The sequence below is a fragment of the Lactuca serriola genome, chromosome 4 (assembly GCF_051521515.1).
Source record: "Lactuca serriola cultivar US96UC23 chromosome 4, Lser_US96UC23_V15, whole genome shotgun sequence".
NCBI lineage: Eukaryota > Viridiplantae > Streptophyta > Magnoliopsida > Asterales > Asteraceae > Lactuca > Lactuca serriola.
The window spans coordinates 278,195,386-278,218,268 of NC_136411.1; positions in this window are offsets into that span (position 1 = coordinate 278,195,386).

The following is a 22,883-nucleotide window of genomic DNA, read 5'->3' on the forward strand; positions in this document are numbered from 1 at the left end:
AGGTGTCAAACTCTATTTCCCTCTAATTTGTTATCCTTTTTTTCATAGTGGGCCGAGAATGAGAGGGGAAAAGAAGAGAGGAAAACTTTGGGCCATACTAGCTCATCTTTGACATTATGAGGCCCAAGTTGAGAATTTTCGGCCCATTGGGCTCTTTTTGACGGTTCACGACCCAAAGGTGGTAAAGGGGTAGGGTTTATGGCCCATCATAGTTTCTTAAGGTGATTCATGGCCCATAAAGGCCCATGAGAATAAGTGAGTTATTTTAGGCCTAACATGGCCCAATTGCTATGGTTTGACGAATGTGGGCCCAACCAGAGCCCAAATGGGTTTCATTGGCCCAAAATCATCAAATAAAAGGTTTACTAGCCCATTAGGCCCAATAAGAGATTCCTAGTCCATATTAAATTTGAACCGGGGTATTTAGGGTTTCAGACCCATAGTTAAGTATATGAGATGTATTGCATAGGTTTTGAACTTCACTCAGGAGTTTTGATCCAAATGGATGATTTTAATTGAGCATAGAGTTTGATATCCTCTTAGAGTACTAGTCTTACAATAGTTGATGTTTACATGAAAACAGAATTTCCTAGCTAACATGCTAGTTGTGACATCATCCCCCAGTTAGAGGGAATTTCGTCCCGAAATTCTTTTGAAAGGTAGGATCATGAATGAGAGAATAAGTGAGGGTACTTTTGCTTCATCTGGTCCTCGCGTTCCCATGTGAATTCCGGTCCACACTTAGCATTCCATCGAACCTTCACAATCGGAATGCGACTCTGTTTCGTACGCTTCACTTCCTATCCATTATCTCGACCGATTCTTCGATGAACAGGAGATTCACGTTTATTTTGATATCTTCTAGAGGAATGACAAGGGTTCCATCTGATAAGCACTTCTTCAAATTTGAGACGTGGAATACGGGGCGTACGTTGCTGAGCTCCGCAGGCAGCTACACTTTATATGCCACCGGACCAACTCGGGCAAGAATTTCGAACGGACCGATGTATCATGGATTTAGTTTTCCCCGTTTCCCAAAAAAGATCATCCCTTTCTAGGGAGAGACCTTTAATAGTGCTCAATCTCCGACTTGGAGTTACAAAGGTTTTCTTCGTTTGTCAGCATAACTCTTTTGTCGGTCACGCGATGCTTGGAGTCAGGCTTTGATTTGGATTATCTTCTCTATAGTTTCTCGAATGAATTTTGGTCATGTAATAGTGCTACTTGGTGATTGCCCTTTTGCCAGCTGGGTGTCACCCACCTCAGCCCAGCAGAGAGGCGATCTGCATTTGCGACCATATAAGGCCTCAAAAGGAGAAACCCTTATACTCGTGTGATAGATGTTGTTGTACGAGAATTCAATCAAGGGCAAGTGGGTATCCCATGACTTGCCGAAATCGATCACACAGGCTCGTAGCATGTCCTCGAGTGTTTGGATGGTTCATTCGCTCTGGACATCGGTCTGAGGATGATAGGCAGTGCTCATGTCTAGTTGCGTTCCCATAGCCTTCTGGAGTGACTGCCAAAACTGTGAAGTAAATCTACTATCACGATCTGAGATAATGGATACTAGCACTCCATGGAGTCTCACGATCTCTTTGATATAGATTCGGGTTAATCTTTCCATCTTGTATGATTATTTTATTGGCAGGAAATGAGCGGATTAAGTTAACCTACCAATAATCACCCAGATAGCATCCAATTTGTCTGTCGTCTTAGGAAATTTGGCTATGAAGTCCATAGTAATCCTTTTCCATTTCCACTCAGGTATTACCGGCTGTTGTAATAGTCCCAAGGGCTTTTGATACTCCACTTCCACTTTGGCGCAAGTGAGGCACTTGCCCATGTAAGTGACGATCTTTGCCTTCATATTTGGCCACCAATAATGTTGCTTAATGTCCAGGTACATCTTATCCGAACCTGGATGGATGGAATATCCCGTTCTATGAGCTTCATTCATGACTATCTCTCTGAATCCCCCAAGTTTAGGGACCCAGATTCTATTCATGAAGTAATAAGTTCCGTCCTCTTTGGCTTCAAAGTTTTTATCCATCCCACGTAGTGTTTCATTTGTGACGTTCTCCGACTTCAATGCATCTAATTGGGCTCCCCTAATCTGTAAGGTTAGGTGAGAGTAGATGGTTATTGATAATGTTTTCACCCGACGACCTGATTATTCTTTCCTGCTCAGGGAATCGGCTACCACATTAGCCTTGCCTGGGTGGTACTTAATCTCGCATTCGTAATCATTTAGCAGCTCAAACCACCTTCGCTGCCTCATGTTTAGCTCCTTTTGGTTTAGTATGTGTTGGAGGCTTTTGTGGTCGGTGAAGATGGTGCACTTTGTACTGTAAAGGTAGTGCCTCTAAATCTTTAGGGTGAAGACCACAGCTCCTAACTCGAGATCATGGGTGTTGTAATTTACTTCATGTGTCTTCAATTTCCTGGATGCGTAAGCTATCACCTTCCCACGTTGCATGAGGACACATCCTAATCCTTGGTTTGAAGCATCGCAGTAGACTACAAAGTCTTCAGTCCCCTCTAGTAAGGATAGCACTGGTGCACTATAGAGGGCTCGCTTCAAGGTTTGGAAGGCGGCTTCTTGTTTTTCCGTCCAGTTGAAAGATACGCCTTTTTGCGTTAAGGTGGTGAGGGGTTTGGTTATCTTGGAAAAATTTTAAATAAACCTTCAGTAATAGCCTGTGAGACCCAAGAATTATTGGATTTATGTGGGTGTCTTCGGGATCGCCCAGCCTTCAATGAGCTTTATCTTGGAAGGATCTACACGAATCTCTTTCTCACTGACTACGCGGCCCAAAAGTTTTACACTGCGAATCCAGAACTCGTATTTTGAGAGTTTTGCATATAAACGCTCAGCCCTTAGAGTTTCCAAGATTTGACGGAGATGTTGACCGTGCTCCTCTTTGTTTCGGGAGTATATAAGAATATCGTCGATGAAGAGGATCATTAAATTATCAAGGAATGGGCGGCAAACTCAATTCATGATGTCCATAAATGTTGTGGGGGCATTTGTTAAACCGACGGTCATCACAACAAATTCGTAATGGCCGTATCGCGTTTGGAAAGCAGTTTTGGGAATATCCTCTTCCCGGACTCGAAGTTGATGATAACCGGATCTTAAATCTATTTTGGAAAAGTAACTAGCTCCTTGAAGCTGGTCAAATAGATCATCGATATGAGGGAGTGGGTATCGGTTTTTGACAGTGAGCTTGTTTAATTTTCTATAATCAATGCGCGTTCTGAAAGATCCGTCCTTTTTCTTGACAAACAAGATCGGAGCTCCCCAGGGCGAGAAGCTTGGTCTGATGAATCCTTTGCTCAACAATTCTCTTAATTGACTGGATAACTCCCGCATTTCGGCGGGAGCTAACCTGTAGGGTGATTTGGCAATTGATGTGGCTCCTGGTATTAGGTTGATTCGGAATTCGACCTGCCTTTCTGGGGGTATTCTCGGAAGGACTTTTGGAAATACATCCGAGAAGTCACATGCCATCGGGATATCTTTAATGTTTACTTCTTCCTTGGCTTTATCCACAACATGAGCGAGGAAAGCATAGTTTTTCTTGTGCAGGCACTTTTGTGCTTTGATGCACGAGATAAGACGAAGATTGGCGCCAGGTTTATCACCATAGATTATTAGGGTTTCGTGGTTGGGGAGGTGAAGGCGAACGACCTTCTCGCGACACATAATATCAACATGGTGGGGGCTTAACCAATCCATTCCGATTATCACATCAAAACTCTTAATATTTACTAGCATCAAATCTATTTGAAATGAGTAGGTTTTAAGTGTTAATGTGCACCCTACATAAACATCTTTGGTTGTTTCAGTTTTCCCATTAGCCATCACCACTGTGAACGCTTCGTTAAGCTTCTAGGGTTGTTGATTTAGTAAGTGTTTGAATTTGTTATTAACGAAGCTTTGCTCGGCTCCGCTATCGAATAAAATGCATGCGTAAGTGTTGTTAAGTAGGAACGTACCAGTCACAACCGTCGGGTCCTGAACTGCTTCACCTTAACCCAACGTCAGGACCCTTCCTGATCATCTTGCCCCTTGGTTGTTGGCTTTGGGGAAATCGCGTTTGAAATGACCAGTTCCTCCACACCTGTAACAAGTGTAACTGGCCCCAACATTGTTGTTGTTTTTATTTGACTGTTGGTTATGTTGAGACTGAGTTCTACTGTATCTTGCGGTATGGCCCTTTCGATTGCAACTCGTGCAATGAATCTCCCTGCATTCTCCATGATGGTGAAAACTGCATTTGCTACACTTGGGTAGGGTCCCTGAGTATTTTCTGGTAGTAGTTGGTGTAGATGAGGCTAGAGCATGTGGTGTTGTGGTAACTTGGGCAGTAGGAGCGTGGACAACTACTGTTTTTTGCTTCTTTGATGACTCTGAGTTTTTTTGCCCTTTACGCTTGTTGTTCTTGCCTTTCTTGTTATCACTTTCCTTTTTAACTTCAACTTCTCCTGCTTTGGCACCCTTCTTGCTTCCATGGTCGTATAACTTCTTGGCTAGTTTTTTAGCACGGTCATACGTTCCAGGGCTTGTTGCGATTACATTTCCTTGAATTTGAGAGGTCAATCCCCAAATGAATCTTTCAATTTTTTCCCTTCAAAAGTGATCATCCCTGGACACAAGAGTGACAACTCACCGAACCTTGAGATGTATGCATCAATGTCAAAGTTTTGGACTGTGAGATTCCTTAAGCTCCTCCCATGGCATAGCATTTGCCACAGGGAGTGTCATGGCCTCCACGTGACCATTCCACCAAGAGAGAGCTTGATCGACGAATATGCATGCCGCAAACTTCACCTTGCACTCCTCGGGACATCCGCGGATCTCGAATACCGATTCCACTTTTTCTAACCACCTTTTCAGAGTTATCACACCTCCCGTGCCGTTGAAGGTGTGGGGCTTGGCGTTCATGAAGTCCTTGTAGGTACAGGTTCCCGTAGGTCCTTGGTTCATCCCATGGTTTGAGATTCCATCCCCTTGCCCATTACCTCCACCGTTGTTCCCGTTGTGGATATGAGCCAGCGCTGCTGTAGCTGTAGCTGAAACAGCTGCTTGAAATGTAGCTGCGTCCATTTCTGGTGGAGGTGGTGGTGGTGTTGCGTTGCGGTTCCCGCGTGTCTGTCTTCGAGGCATCTTTCTATCATGGAACGGAAAGATGTTGAGTATCTAGTGTATTCCAGTTTCACGATCTCTTGATTATAGACTAGTGTCGGCGATTCGGTATTGTATAAGCAAGTGAGTGTATAAAATCAGCATGTAATAGTAGTAACAGAACACATAACAGATAACAACATCATGAGACAATATCTAGCCGTTTTTCATTAATGATAATCTTTTGAGTGCATGAAAATTTGCCTACATAAGGCATATAATACATGAAATGAAATAAAACCCGACAGAGTAACAACTCCATGAGTAGTGTAATCACTTAATCATGTAGTCGTTGGTACATAAAGGAAAATCATAACTGTAGTAGGTAGCAGATGAACGGGTACTAGCTGCGTCGAGAGGGGTCTGGTGGTGAAATCACATGCCAAAATGTCACGCCACGAGATCAGCCATCTCGCTCATCTCCCTAACGACCTCGTCCCACTCGTTCTCTGTCTGCATGGCTCGGGCCTCTACTACTAATAGTTGTTGCCGAAGGGTGGCAACCTCCTCCTCTAAAGAGTGAGTCCTATCGATGGGATCCCGTGGTGTTGCAAAGTGGTCCTGTACTATCTCTAAAGTGGGAGGCTTACTAGGAACTTCATTAGTGTCCCCATCCTCTTCTATAACCTCATCGAATTCTCCGAACTCGTAGTATGTTTCCATGTACCCCTCAGGCCCAACATCGCGTTCTGCCTCTTGACCTATCGCAGGGTCTCCCTCAATTAGCCCATTGGCTACCAAAGCTTGATAGTAAAGGATTCCTTGATGTACTTCCTCCATGAAGGTTGTGTGCGAAACTGGAAGGGTGAGAAGTGTGTAAGGAGATTATGTGTAAATAGGTTTCCAAAATACTCCTATAGTGTTTTAATTGTTTAAGTTTGAGTTCCTTAGAGTTCTTGGATGCGAGGTAAGCTTCTAGATTCATTTCCCACCATGCTTACTCCCAAACACATGTTGGTCATATTTTGATTAAATATAGTAGATCAGGCTATATTTATCCCCAATATGACTACATAACTGTCCAAGTTTAACCACGGTGTTCAATTTCCTCCAGAGACTTTTAGTGGTATAGTTTTATCGCATACTTAGGTATTATCTTATTTAGAGTGTTTTAGTACCAATGTGTTTATAGTTGCATATCTTGTATGATTAGTTATTCCAGTTCACTATAAACAATGCTCTGATACCAATTTGTCACACCCCGAACCAGACGGCGGAAACGTCCAGGGGCTCGTCAGTGACTTCTACCTTATAGTATCATCACATAGTATATAACTAAAACATAACATCATCATCATCACACATGTAATATAACAACATACATTGTTTACATCGAGTATTGTGTTTGAATATTACATGCCAAGATAATAAAAGTATGATGAAACAAAATATCCATTAGTTTGTTCTGCCCAACTTGCTTCAACGGTTTCCTGAGAATACAAGTTAATTTAAAAGGTCAATTGTAACATCCCAAATTTTCAAGCCAAAAATTTCATTTTTAATTAAATAACTTATAAAATCATTTCTCAAAACATAGTTGATAACATAACAATCCATAAACCATAATAATCATGTTTCTGAAATCATATCATCAAGTAGTAATAAAATCAGAATATAATCCCATGAATCGCAAAATGTGAAAAAACGGTGTGCGTGTTTTGTGCATCTACCGCGCCGGCTCCTTCCCCTTCGCTGAAGAGGTACCTGAAACAAAACTAAAATTGTAAGAACAAAGCTTAGTGAGCTGCCCCATCATACCACATACCATACAATCATATAGTATACATACTGTTGGGCAATTCTGGGGTGCCCGACCTACCCGGTCCGACCATTATGGGGTGCCAACCTACCCATGTCAAGCCATTCTGGGGTGCTGACCTACCCGTGTCAAGCCATTCTAGGGTGTTGACCTACCCTTCGGTCCTAACAACCGAACTCCGGGGACTATTTCACCCCTGCCACTACTACCACATATATCATAACATAAACATAATGTCAGGCATCTCTGGGGTGCCCGACCTACCCTTCGGTCCTAACAGCCAAACTTGGGGTCTAGTCCCCTCCTACTACCACTATCATATATAACATATCATGCTAACATATAACATATCAGGTAGTAAAACAAGACAATTATCATAAATACAATCATCTCGACTATAATCAACTACTAGTGGGTCGGCGTTGGTGCCTTAGACCCACTTCTACTGGAAGGTAACTCACCTCGATGTCGTGTAGTATCTGCACAGTCCTCGGTACGAGAATCAAATCATCTCTACCCCTCAATCCCTATACAACAACCTTTCTCGATTACTAATAAATACTCATAACCCCTTAGAAGGGTCAACCCAAGTCCAAGTCAAAGTCAAGGTCAAAACCTGGTCCAAGTCAATCTTGTTCAAAGTCAACGTCCAGTTGACTCGACTCACCGAGTTGGTCCACCAACTCGTCGAGTCCCCACTTCTACAAAATGTTAAGACCCCGTCTCTACTCCCCGAGTCTAGCAAGAGCTCGACGAGTTCTCCTTCAACCATAACATTGGGACCGTCTTCAACTGACTCACCGATTTCATCCTTGAACTCGTCGAGTTCATCTTCATCCGAATGAATGAGTCTAGTCTATGACTCGTCGAGTTCTCCTTGAACTCGTCAAGTCCGTCTTCATGAGGTTGGGACATTGCCTTGAACTCGTCGAGTCCTTCGATCTTCAAGTCAATGAAAACCTCCTGATAGGCTAAGTGTTCCTTCCACTCAACCACATACCATTTCCAGAAGGCATTTGGGGAAAATGCGACCCAACTTGTGCAAGTCACCCAAGTGACTCGTCGAGTCCCTCTTTGTCCAAAACTACACAGTCGATTATAATGGGTCTCAATGCATCAAAACCATAGATATGGCATCCTAGAGTCCATTTTACACGTAAAGCTACAAACTTGATATCCATGCATGGGGCCTTTGGCTCAAAGCCATAAGAAGGGGTTTATATGTTGCATGGGTCTCCCAAGGCCATAAAGTTGGCACCTTTATGCCATAGGAACCCTCAATGGTTCAAGATCTGAAGTGCAACTGCACATATACATACAAATCCAATTATAGTCTCTTAAAAGCTTAGAAAAGGTAGAAAATAGCCACAAAACAAGATCTAGGAGATAGATGGTCAAGGTTCAAGCTTTTTACCTTGAATGAACTGAGAATGAAGTAAAACCTTTGGATCTACTAGCTTCCACTTGAACTCCCAAGGTTTCTTCTTCTCTTCCAACTTCAAATGCACATAAAAGTCACCAAAAAGCTCAAGAACACTCCCAAGGGGCTTAGGGTTTCGAGTTAGGGTTTCTCTAGGTTGGGAGGGATGATGGGGGCTAGGTTGAGGCAGAATAAGACGTTTAAATAAGGTGACAACCCTAACATTAGGGTTTCCTCTAGACATCTCCTACTAGTTGAGTTGGTCCCCTAACTCGTCAAGTAGGTCACTAAACCTCCTGGTCCAAAATCGAGTCTACTTGACGAGTTGGGCGTCCAACTCACTGAGTTCCATGGCAAAACATGAAAAATACTTGAATTATATACGTACCATGGACCAATTATTACAAATACCCCCCCCCCCACTTATTTTAGACTTCGTCCTCGAAGTTTGCTGCTGAATCCGGAAAATGCCCGGGGTAGTGCTCCCTTATCTCGTCCTCCGGCTCCCAGGTCCATTACGAGCCTTGCGGTGCTACCGTTGCATCTTCATTAGCTCTACCCTATTTTTCCTCAGATCCTTTGACTTCATGTTGAGGATTGCCACTGGCCGCTCGATGTAGTTCAGGCTGTCATCCACCTGAATATCTTCCAAACGCATCACCGCCAAGTTGTCCACCAGACACTTCCGCAACTGGGAGACGTGAAAAGTACTGTGAATCTGGCTAAGTTCGGCTGGTAGGTCCAGCCTATATGCCACCTTGCCCACCCGGGCTACAACCCTGAAAGGTCCAATGTACCTGGGGCCCAATTTCCCCCGCTTCCTGAACCGAATGACACCTTTCCTAGGTGACACCTTCTGAAGCACCATATCCCCGACCTGGAACTCCAGGTCCGAAACATCGCCTATCAGCATAACTTTTCTGTCGACTCTGAGTAGTCTGAATCCTGCTCTGCACCTGCTGGATCCTCTCTGTAGTCTTGAGTACCACTTCGTTACTCCCCATGACCCTCTGGCCAGCATCACCCTAGCATATCGGGGTCCTTCACTTCCTCCCGTACAGCATCTCGAAGGGGGGACGGTCGATACTCAGGTGATAGTTGTTATTATAAGAAAACTCCGCTAAAGGAAGGTAAGTATCCCAACTACCTCTGAAATCTTGAACACACGCCCGCAGCATATCCTCCAGAGTCTGGATGGTTCGCTCACTCTGGCCATCCTTCTGCGAGTGAAAAGCGGTGCTAAAGTGCAGGCGAGTACCCAGCTCGTCGTGAAACTTCTTCCAGAATCTAGAAGTGAACCGCACTTCTCTGTCGGAAATCACCGGAACGGGCACCCCATGCCAAGCCACTACCTCTCTGATATAGATGTCAGCCAACTTCTCAGTCGAAATACTCTCCTAAATTGGAATGAAATGGGCACTCTTGGTCAACCGATCCACGATGACCCAAATCGAATACACTCCCCGCGCGGTCCTGGGAAGCTTCGTGATGATATCCATAGTGATATATTCCCATTTTCACAGTGGAATATCCAACGGATGGGTCTTGCCATGAGCCCTCTGGTGCTCGGCCTTGACCTTCCTGCAGGCCAGACATCTCTCAATGAACCAAGCTACATCCCTCTTCATGCAGGGCCACCAATAATCAGGACGAAGATCCCTGTACATCTTCATTGCTCTGGGATGGATAGAAAACCTGGATTTGTGTGCCTCTTCCATCAATACATGGCTCACACCTCCATGATACAGGACCCACACCCTATGGTGTAGAGTCAACAACCCGCGACTTTCTTAATCGAAGGAGGAACCCTGACCCACAATACACTCTCTCTTACGATGTTCATCCTTCATGGCCTCCTGTTGGGCCTCTCAAATCTGCTCCAACAGCAGAGTCACCACAGTCATCCTCAAGTATACATCTCTGATCGGCGCTGCCTTGCGGCTGAGTGCATCGGCCACGACCTTGGCCTTCCCCGGGTGGTAGAGGATCTCACAATCATAACCCTTCACCACATCCAACCATCAATGTTGTCTCATGTTCAGATTCAGCTAATCAATAAGGTACCTCAAACTCTTATGGTCTGTGTAAATGGTACAAAGGACCCCATAGAGGTAATGACGCCAAATCTTAAGGGCGAAAACAACCGCTCCCAACTCCAAGTCATGCATCGGATAGTTCGCCTCATGAGGCTTCAGCTGCCTCGAAGCGTAGGCGATAACATGCCCCCCTCAGCATCAACAACGTGTCCAAACCTGAGATGGACGCATTGTAATACACCACAAAATCATCTATGCCCTCTGGCAGGGCTAAGATTGGCGCCTCGCACAATCTCTGTCTCAGCATCTCAAATGTGGCCTGCTGCTCAGCCCCCAACGAAATAAAACGGCTTTCTTCGTCAGTCAAGTCAAGGGCACAAATATCTTGGAGAAATCCTGAATGAATCTCCGATAATAGCCTGCCAATCCTAAGAAAATATGAATCTCAGATGGATACTTCGGAACCTCCCACCTCATCGCAGTCTCCACCTTGGCCGGGTTAACCAAAATCCCGTTCTGGTTGACAAGGTGCCCAAGAAACCACACCTTGCGCAACTAGAACTCACACTTGGAGAACTTGCCAACTTGGCATACAAGCTCTCCCTCCTCAGGGTATCTAACACCTCCTGCAAGTGCTCCACATGCTGCTCCTGCGTCTTAGAATAAACCAAGATGTCATCAATGAAAACTATCACATACCGATCCAGCATCGGTCTGCACACGCGATTCATGAGGTCCATGAACGCGGCAGGAGCATTAGTGAGACCGAAGGGCGTCACCACGAACTTGTAATGGCCATACCGAGTCCAAAAAGCAGTCTTCTGTACATCTTCCTCTCTAACCCTCATCTGGTGGCACCCTGACCTTAGATCAATCTTGGAGAACCAAGATGTTCCCTGAAGCTGATCAAAAAAGTCATTTATCCTTAGGAGTGGGTAACGGTTCTTCACTGTTACCTTGTTCAGCTCCCGGTAATCTATACACATTCGATGCGACCAGTCCTTCTTCTTGACAAACAAGATCAGGGCTCCCCACAGTGAACTACCCAACCTAATAAATCCCTTGTCTAGCAGCTCCTGCAGTTGCGTAGACAATTCATGCATCTCGGGAGGAGCCAACCGGTATGTTACCTTGGCTATCGGAGCCGCACCAGGGACTAGGTCAATCCCGAACACCACATGTCGCTTCGGAAGTATCCCAAACAGCTCCTCTAGGAATACATCCGCGTCCTCTCGTACCACTGGTACATCGCTCATAATTGCCTTACCCGCCTCCCGGGTGTCCATAACATAGGCGACATACCCTACGCAACCTTGTTGGAGGTAGCGCCTAGCCCTTGCCGCTGAACATAAATTTGGTCCACGATGTGGCCTCTCGTCTTGAATCACCAGCTCTTACCCACCTAGGGTCCTGACACACACTAATTGCTATGCGCAGTCTATCACCGCCCTATTGGGGCTCAACCAGTCCATGTCTATTGTTAGATGCATTTTATATGCATCTTTTAGCATGATTTCCTACGTATTTCATTATAAAAGCTAACTAACTCCCGAATATTCTTATGTATTTTGTATTTCATGGTTATTTTGAAGAATGCCCATACTGTTCACGTTTGTTACGACTTTTCAGGGCCATTTGGAGCACACAGATGATTGCGCAAGTTTGGGATGCGTTTGTGGATGCTTTGGAGCTTAATTGGAGTCTAGACCAAGGAGGGATGCCGAGAAATGATCAAGAACTGCTTGGAAGGAGGAACGACGATCAAAAGAGCCAAAAAGTAGTAACCTGCGATCGCATGTATGCCTTTGCGATCACAGGTTGGGTCGCAGGTTGCCTTCGAGGTTTTGTCGAGCCAAAAAAATTCATCAGCTTAGGAAAATTGATACATGCGATTGCAAGTTGTGCCCTTGCGATCGCAGGTGGTCAATTTGCGTGGAAATAGCAACGTACTTCATTAAAAAGTCCTGTGACTCGTTTTGGGTGAAACCTTCGATCACAGGTTGTCCCTTTGCGATTGCAGGTATGACGTTTTGACAGCTAGACGTATAAACACAACCCCATACTCTTCCAGTAACCCTAATTGGTGATTCTTGGCGATTGAGAGGCGATTTTTAGAGGTTTTCAAGTGAAGAACGCAGATCTTAAGGAGACGATTCGATTCCTATTCATAGTTTAGTAAGATTTATCGTTTAGATTCTATTTCCACTATTTGTAATCCGTTTTTAGCCATGTCAAGCTAAAAACTCATATTTTAGTTTCGCAAGACGTAACCTTTTCGTATGATTAATCATTAGGCACTGATAGTTTCGTTTTTATTACTTTTTTCATAATTTATTTTTAGTTAAAACCATCTCATTTTAGTTAATCTTCATGTATATTTTCTCTTTTTATTATTTTTCTCCTTTACCGGGTGCTTTCCAGTTTTTTTGAGCTTATTTGTAGGATTTACCAAAAGACTATTTGTTAGTGGAGGTATGGAAGGAGTGCGGGACTATTGGAGGCTTGCAATTTGTTCATGGACTTGAAGTGGTGCAATTGGGCTTGGTGTCAATATAGGCAAGAAGCGCGTCACACTTAAATTTCGCGCAGGACGACGAGAATTCGAGTTATAGAAGATTAAAGGAGCATTGGAGCATCTTGGAAGAGTTTGGAAGACATAATTGGGCTATCAAGAACTTGCACAAACAGGTTGGACCATAGATGAGAAGAGTAATCTAGAAGTGCCAATTAAATGGGCCAAATAGCCCATTCAGCAGAATCCACGCGGTCCGCGTGGATTTACAAATGGTCCGCGTGGATCACACTGTGAAGAATCTGAATTTTTGACTTTTTGACTCTATTTTGGGAAGGTTGGTGGAATGCTTTTGGGGGACTTTTAGATCCGAATTTTTACACCTATTTACTGGTTTGTTGAGGAAGAAAAAGGGGGGGGGGAGACTTGGAGGAACAATGACATTTGCTCTCTAGAAGATTGGAAGATTTAGAAGCTTGGAGCAATTTTTCTTCCAACTTGCATCTTGAACAATGTTTGGTATCACAAATCTACTTTGCATTTCTTTCATCTTGGCCATGCTTGGCTAGACTCATATTTGGTTGACTTGGATGTAATTGCTTGAATGTTTTGGTTATTTTGAAGAACTCCATGAACTTGTGTTCAATATCTATGATTATATTTTCTATAAAAACTTCCTTCATGTTTATATATCTCTAGTCATGATTATTGATATGTGAATGTTATTTTTGTTGGTTAAATTCTTGGCTAAGTAATGGGTCTTCAATTTAACAAGCAACAATTAGTTTAAATGTTTGTTTTCATTTCATTTAGACTAAGAAAATATTTTCTCCATAGTGGTAATGAAATAAATAGATTACTCTTTGGATTTGGTGACTCTTAAAGCCTAATGCGAATTGATTTTCACAAAATTACATGCTTCATTAGTTTTGTGACTTTGATTTAGGAAATGTGCTATGAGTCTCTAGTCATTTTAATACAAAAGAAGAGTTGAGGCAAGTTATGCTTATAAATTGCTATAGCCAAGTTAGATTGTAAATACAAGTATTACAACTTGGTATTCTCATGATTATTTAACCAAACATTCAAGTGATGAAAGTCCAAAGTCAACCATCTTTCTTTTATTAATTTTACATCAAACTTTTCTTTTGTTGATTTGTGTTTTTAAATCTTAGTGCAATCCTAGCTTTCTTTTAAACATCTCAAAAGATCAAAATCCCTCAATTTTATTTTTATTTTAGTTTTACAAGTGTATTACAACAAGATTATCATAGAGTTATAAAATTGAACCAATCTTCGTGGATTCGACCCCTTTACCACTATACACTATTTTAGTGTAAAAGATTTAGGGTTATTTATTTTGTTGGCCTCGACAACCACCAAATTTTGGCGCCATTGTCGGGGATTGGTTTATATTTAATCAGTTTGTTTCTCTATGCCTAGATCTCATTGTGTAGGTACTCTAGTTTAAAACTCAAAAAAATTGAAAAAAATATGGTTCGGAAATGAACACTCCTTGCATTGAAGATAAACTTTCTGAGCTAGCTCAGTTGGTTATGATGATTGAAAGTGACCAAAGTGTGCAACCTAAGCCTCTTATTTGTGATTGTTGCGCCCAAAATGGACATCATTTTGACATGTGTCCATATTTACAAGGAAGATGGGAAGAAATACAAGAAAAGGGAAGCTACTACTGGTCAAACCAATGGAGTTATGATCAACCTCAACATGATCAATGGTGGGACAACAACCAAGCTTGGGGATACAACCAATACCAAAGCTCATACCAAGCTTGGAGAAATGACCAATACCAACCAACTCCACAATTCCAACATCCATGTTTTCCACCTCCTCAACAAACTGAACCGCCAAGCATGTCCTTAAAGGAGATTGTGAAGAGCATTGCAACTTCTACCCAACATTTCCAGGAAACAACGCAAGCTAGCCTCAAAAGCTTAGAGAAACAAATAACACAACTTGCTGAAACAATAAGTGTAATGGAAGCTCAAGGAAAACTACCATGTGAAGAGAGACCATTGAATAGTGCATGTGCCATTCCTTTGAAAGATGAGAAATTTTTTGATGCCCCGAGAGTGTTATTTGGAGAAGTGAAAGAAGAAGTAGAAGTGGAAGAGGTTATCAAGGAGGAAGAAGAGATTGAGAAAGATGTCAATGAAGCTATAGAGGAAGTGTTGGGTGTTAATGAAAGAGAGGTTGAGCCACCTGGTACTATTGAGAAACTAACTCTAGTGGTAGAACAACCACAACAGTTGGAAAAGCTAAATATGTCGGACCCTTTAAGGGATATGTATCCAGAGAAAGAAGATGCCCAACCAGTCACCTACTCAGCCACCATGTCAAAGAGGGAAGAGTTAGTCACCTTATTGAACAAATACAAGAAAGAATATGGTTGGACGATTGCTATTATCAAAGGTCTAAGTCCGATATGGTTTTCTCGTAAAAAGAAAGTCCAATACAAGAAAGGAGTCCTAATGGAGGTGTGGAAATTAAAAAATGTCGACACGGGGCAAATATTCAAAGTCAATGGGCATCGTTTGAAACCTATATACGAAGGTTTTAATGCAAATGTCTTGGATGTCATCCAATTGGATGCCCTAGTATACTAAAATCGAAAGGGAAGGACGTCTCGCCAAAGACGTTAACGAAGGGCATTTTTGGAAAACTTAAAGTTTTTATCTTTTCTAATTCCGAATAAATGTCGTAGATAAATCCTTTTTGCATTTCACATTTCTTCTTCTTCCTTCTTGCAGTAAAAGAGTGTTGGATTTTAAGCCCCGATATTCGTTTTGGTCAAAGGGTGAAATTGAGAAGTTGCAGCAGGACGCACGCGGTCCGCGTGTACTCGGGGATGAGTCCATGTTAATAAACAAATGGTCCGTGTGTGGTCCCCAAAAATGTCCGCGTCCTTCTTCAAATTTAGGGGTTTACAAAACATTTTACGCGGTCCGCGTGTACTCGAGGGGTCGTCCGCGTGGGTTATTGAAATGGTCCGTGTGTACCCGATGCCTTGTCCGTGTGTACTACAAATGGTCCGCGTGTACTCCAGAAACTGCCTACGTGGATTCGTTGACCAACTTTGAACATCTTTGACTTCCATTAACTTTTGACCAAATAACTTAAGTGACATGCAACCCTTCTTCTTCATTAGCATGTCGGTTGTTTCCCTCTCTCTATGCATTCTTTCTCCCTCAAGAATCTAGCGGTGTAGGCAGCGATGTCGGAAGCTTTCATCTTCAAATACCAGAGTTTGTGCTCCCACTTTTGCACTCCGCCCCTCGGTCAGTTTTCCGCAAGCATGAGTTCCTTCAGTCTTTCCCAACCCATGGCATTAGCCACTGGCAGGGTTAGGGTTTTGACTTGACCATTCCACCAGGTTAAAGCTCTGTCGGTGAGGGTGCAGGCGGCGAACTTCACCTTGTTGGCTTCGGAACAGGCACAAATTTCGAAGATGGATTCGATCTTCTCGAACCATCGAGTCAGAGCGATAACACCTCAATTTCTGTCGAAGGACTTGGGTTTTGCGGTCATGAAGTCCTTGTAGGAACACTCCTTTTGATGTCCCTGACTTCCGTCTTGTCGTTGGGGGTCGGTTCCACCTCTAGCCCCACCAGAGTTCACTTGTGCCATTGATGTAGTTATGACGACGGTAACTGATGCCTGGAACATGGCAGGATCGAATTGTGGAGGTGGCGGTGGCGGGGTGTTGTTGTTTCTTTTGATGAGTCTTCGTCGGGGAGGCATCTTGTTCTAGAAATAATCAGGAAGAAGAGGCTGATAAGTCCCCTAAATTTAAATCAAGATATATGAAACAAGATATATCTCATCCTGATAAAAGTGTTCCACTAAGCGATAAGCAAAGGAGGGTTACTAACGCAAGTAAGTTATCACTTAAGAAAGAAGAGGTAGCAACACTTGGAATGAATTTGTATATTGAATTTGGCTCTAGCTAAAATACTCCTATAGTATTTTATGTTGGATGTTTTTGTTCTTGGTAAGTTTTAGGCTTGCTGTAACACCACAGTCACTCCCAAGCACATGTTGGTCATGTCCCAAATGAATATAGTTGATCAGGCTATATTGATCCTAGACATGATTACATAACTTCCCAAATTTAACCGCAGTGTCCCAACATCCAAATACTTTTGTTTCGTTCTATCTATGACTCTGGTTCTATTACGTATGCATACTAGTATACTTTTTACAAAATACTTTGTATTTTGAAAATATACTTTTAGTTTAGAGCACTTAGGCCCCTTAGTGTTTATAGTTGTATACCATGTAAGGTTCGGTATACTTAGTTCGTTATAAACAAGGGCTCTGATACCAATCTGTCACACCCCGAAACCAGGATGGCGGAATCGTTATGGGGTGGAGGACGTCATGTTTAGCATCACAACCATTATACAATAGCAATCATAGTAACACAACCATTACAATGAATATATATATATATATATATATATATATATATATATATATATGAAAAATGTTTACATCAGTCTGAAATTTGTTTCAATTACACCAAAGTATGTAGAATATAAAAACATGACTCTTATTGCTCCGGCTCCTCTAAATCCAAGAAGTATCTGTCTACCGATTTCCTGAGAATACAACCAGTTTGAAAGAATATCAGCATAAAGCTGGTGAGTTCATAAGCATTTAGTTTTGATGGAAAAAATTTCTTTGATTCTTTTGAAAAGTGTTCCTCAAGAAAATCCCATATTTTCTTATGAAAAGTAGTGTTGAAAGAGTATCAATTAGTAGAAAATAAACATCAGTTCTGGAAATGCTGGTGTTATCGTGGGAAAATCCCATATTTTCCCTAAAAACAGGTTAACCGTCCTAAAGGTAGAGATGCAAGTTTAGAAATCCCTGATTACTATCAGTGTATTTATGAAAGTAGTTTTATTACTCAAAATAAAACAATAAAGAGTAGAGTCTGTAAACCAAAGTTAGTTTATACTTATTTGTGAGTCGTATAACCATGCTTGATATGACCGAGAGACCTTTAAAACGTTCTTCAGGCATTAAGCTAAATGACATATGTTCACCCCAAGCATGCCTGCCTAACTGTAGCTAGCAGTTCAGGTGTGGGATTGCCAGTCCCGAATAGATCTATTCAAAAATCTCACGCTATCCCTCCAGGAGACTCTGGTTACACTAAAAGGATTTATCCATGTACACCTAAGGGTACAGTATTGAAGTAGAGCCTCACAATTCTGTATAATCTACTTTACAAGCTAGAGACAATATAAAATAATATTTATCCTTGAATAAATGTACTTTATACTCGTGAGAAAATATATAACATAAACTAAATCTACCATAGTTTATACATATTCATCCACGAAATCTGATTTGGTAGAAACTGCCTAGAGGGTTATCCCAAACTATACCCATTATAGTTTATTAGAGTTGATATGGAAAATGCTTTGTAAAAACCTTTCTGAAAGCTATGAAGTTAGATTTCCAAATTAAAAGTTTCCCTTATGCTCAACATATTACAAAAGGGATAAAATATCCGAATACGTTATTAAGCATGGAAATCATTGGACTGTATTAATAAGTTTAAAACTTAATAAAATACTTTGAGTTTGACTTGTATTTGTGACAACCCGAAATTTTCCATCCTGTTCAGTCTAACACTTCATTGAAAGTCAAACTCATTCCTGCTATCATTTAGCACAATTTGGAGTTTATTTGAGCATTCTGAGCCTTGTACACTTAAAGGATAAGTGTCGAGGTTTATCTGCTGAAGATATAGCACAAAGAACAAGTCTAGATCACCTTTACAAGGAGTTCATGGCCACCACATGGGATTTTACGGCCGTAAACTCCATGTGGGCCATAAACTCCTCCTATATGTTGATATTTTGGCCATTTGTTCCATTCTTTCACTTCCTTGGCTGAAATCCTCTCAAGTACCATCCTGATCTTCGTCCCCGGTCTTCAAAACTCGTAAGCTTCTTGTCCTAACTAGTTGATATCTTACATGAACTAGTGATCTTACATGATTTCATCCGTGAAATCATTCCATTTTGTAGAACTTCAAGTTTCACCAAGAACACACACTAGTGTTCTTGGCCAAAATCGACCATTCAAGCTCCTAGATCGTAACTACTCTTGTTCTAACTCGTTGTACACTAGGTTTAGCATGTTTAGCGCTTAGAATCATCAAGAATCAATGGTTGAATGAGAGTTTATGGCCAAGGATCTCCCAAGGCCGTAAACTCCCTATAAGGGTGCAATGATGCCCTTTCCTCCTTCCAATTGAATAGAACTTAGCATAGAACCAACCACCATTGAGCTAGGGACTTCAAGCAACGAAATGGTACTTCCTACCATGATTTTACGGCCGTAAACTCATGGGGAAGTGGTCCCCAGGCCGTAAACACAAGTTAGGGTCATTCTTGGACCTTAAACTCACCTAGCCTCTTGTTTAAGCCTTGGAACACTTAACCACTTAAAACACCTTGCCTTTAAGCCTCAAATGGAGATCCATTAGATATTTTACGGCCAGGAGTAAACCTCCTGGGCCGTAAACTCCAATAAGTATGGTCTATGGACCATAAACTTAAATATGAAGCCTTATACTCCTTTGTTGCAATCCAACAGCCTCCTAACACATTGACCAAAGTGTTTTACACGCATTAGGGTGTTTATATTTGTCTAATTAGTGTTATAATCACTAATTGTATATATACATATGTCTTTGTTATTAGGACCATTGTGTGTGTTTAAGTCTTCACTTGACACCAAGCACTTGTCCGACACTTCCATCCGATCCACTCTGTAATGCCCCGATCCTCAGGTATTAATTAATTAAGAATTTTTGGACGAACCTCTACTCGACGAGTTGGTCGACCTACTCGTCGAGTAGCAGTGGGGTGAGAACACGTGTTTAGTGACCTACTCGGCAAGTCCACTATTGGGACTCGGCGGGTAGGAGCTGGCAGATGAAACCCTAAATCCCGGGGTTTGCACCCCTATTTAAAGGAGCCTCAGCCTCCTTTGGGCCTCCTTAAAGTATTTGAGAGCCCTTAAAACCCTAATTCATGTGTATGTGCCTTGGTGTGGGTTTGAAGCTTGGAAAAGAGGATCTTGGAGGAAGGAAGCTAAGATTGCAAAGGAAATTAAAGCAAGAAAGGAGTGGAAAGCGGGTTTTGCCTCAGCAAGCATCGTTTGAAGGTATCAAAGTGCCATTCTTACTTCCTTTTCTTCCCTTTTGTTGAGTTCTAGGGCTTTTTATGGATTTTTAAGTTGGGATGTTGAGCTATGGGCTAGATCTGAAGTTGTAACTTCAGATCTGGACCCTCCTTGGATGCTAGAGTCATAAAGTTGTTGTATTGGTTGTGGTTGAAGTGCCTCTTGGACTAGAAGCTCCATTAAGAACTTAAAATAGACATTTGGAGCCTTTATAACCATGCATGCACGTAAAGTTTGCAACTTTACGTGGTAAGTATGCCCTAGAAGCTTAGATCTGTGATTTGGAGCCGCTGCATGGCTCAAAACAAGTCTGTATGAAAAGAGGACTGGATGGACTCGGCGAGTCGCAAGAATGAACTCAGCGAGTCACATGACGATGGTCATTGAACTCGGCGAGTTGGATGAACAACTCGGCGAGTCCGATGAAAATCGCCATAAAACTCGACGAGTTTAAGAACAACTCGGCGAGTCGGATGGCTTTTCCCTAGGATATGTATGCGTGTGTACCCGTCGAGTGGCAAGGAGGAAACTCGACGGGTGGCCTTAAGGATTGATCAGGATTCGAAGGAACTCGACGAGTCACTCTGATGACTCGGCGAGTTGGAATGTGTTCCATGGACTCGGCGAGTGGCCGAGTGTACTCAGCGAGTTGAGGTCAACATGGACTGTTGACCTTGACTAAGGATTTTGACCTTGATCAGGAATCAGTAAGAGGTTATGGTGTGTCTCATAAGAGTAAGAACTTATGAGTATATTGTGCTATGGTTATAGGTGGTGGAGCCGGTGTCAAGTGATCCGATAGTCGAAGTTTGCATTTCGAATTGAAATCTGCAAGGGGAGTTATCCTCACTATATCGATAGGGTCTACGGCACCAAGACCGGCCCTTTATGATTTACATCCTGGTTTAGGATGGTTGCTTTGTTATTGCCAAGTTAGATTTCATCCTAGTTTAGGATGGGTGTTATGTGATTACCATGTCAGAATTCATCCTGTTTAGGATGGTTGTTATGCTAGAGATCAGTTAGATCGGTTGTCATGGTATGCTACATATGATTCTGATCTGTTAGATCGAAATCAGGATAGATAGTATGATATGCTTTTATGATCCGTAAGGATTGGTATGTTAGTGACCTGTTAGGTCGATGCTCTAGTTACGAGTGAAACTCTATGATTGACGGTAAATGAGATAGATATGTTTGCTATGTGTATTTCCCAGTATATGATAGTATGCGTACATGGTTAGTTGCTTGTTGGTTGGGTTGAAGCAGTCCTGCTTTGTGATGAAGGCCAACACACCCTCTGAGCGGTCCGGGGAGACTGTAGGCCCACGCGGCGGACCAGTCATGCCGAAGACTCGGGATAGATTCAGATAGACTCTAGGCCCAGTAGGGCGGACCAGTCCGGCTGATGACCCAGTATGTATGATGTTTGATTGTTCGTTATGGATATGGTTTCTGCCAGTGTGGTATTGGTATTTTGGGGGTAGATCACTAAGCCCTCGGGCTTATAGTTTTCAGTTTATTGTTTTAGGTACTTCAGGAGAGCGAGGGAAGTCAAAACCATGACCGTACCGCTCCTCATCCTCATGATCTATTTTGGGACACTCTGATGATAAATGAATTGGAAATGTTATGTAAAAAAAATTACTATTTGACTCTTTTGCTAGTATTAAAAGTTTAAATTTGGCGTAAATTTTATGGGTGTTATACGTTGGTATCAGAGCCTTGGTTTGAGTGAGTTGGAGGAACACTCGTGTGAATCCAGTCTCAAATCGAGGAGATTTTCGAAAAATAAGTTTTAAAAGGGTTTTCAAAATAAAGGATGGAGGATGCAGAGGGTACGATCCGCCGGAGCCTGTAAGTAAGCCCCAAAATACCATACAGTTATTTGATATTCTGATATGTTAGAACAAAATGCTAGTGCTAGGCTAGGGAATTTCAGGAATTGCATGATAGATTGGCCTGATTGTATGATACCTTTTAGCCTAGGGTTTCTCGTATATGGGATTGACATCATAACTGTAGATGTTTAGTGTATGCATCACGACTGTGTGTAGTCAAGATCTTAAAGCCTGAGAATGTCCGATTCGACCTTAGTGTAGGATCGGATATTCAAAAGTCTATCGGGTCCAGCGCTATGTGCAGCCTGTGTACACTAGTGCTACAGGGGATGATGGAAGTTTCATGGATGTGTGAGTGGTGCGGAACTGCAGGATCAGTTGCTAGTTAGGCGATGCCCCTGTTAGGGAGGGTTGAGCGTATATTATGTTAATTATAGTTTAGGGCGTTGTGGTGATACTTAAGACAAATATGGGTAGGTGTGCAAGGTAGTAGGGGACCATAATACTGAAAGCACAGGACCCATACGCGTATCAAGGAAGTCACAACCCCTAGGGATTGAGGGTAATTGGTCTTTCGTTATTATATGATTTGTCTGAGACATTAAGTGTGTTTGCAGTATGGTGGTGACGAGACGTGTTGCTTTGGGATCCGGATTAGGATCAGGATCAAGATTAGGGTCAGGAGACGGAGGATTGGAGGTGCCAGTAGCACCTGAGCCCGTGGTTCAGATAGGGACTGAGGAGTTGGATGCCCGGATTCGGGAGATCCTGCACGACGAGATTGCTACTGCGTTGCGAGCGCAACTGCCAGAGATGTTTGGGTCGATTAAGACCGCGATGGTCGAGTATTTTGATGAGCGGTATGCCGCTCTAGCAGAGACAGCTGCCGCTGCAGCC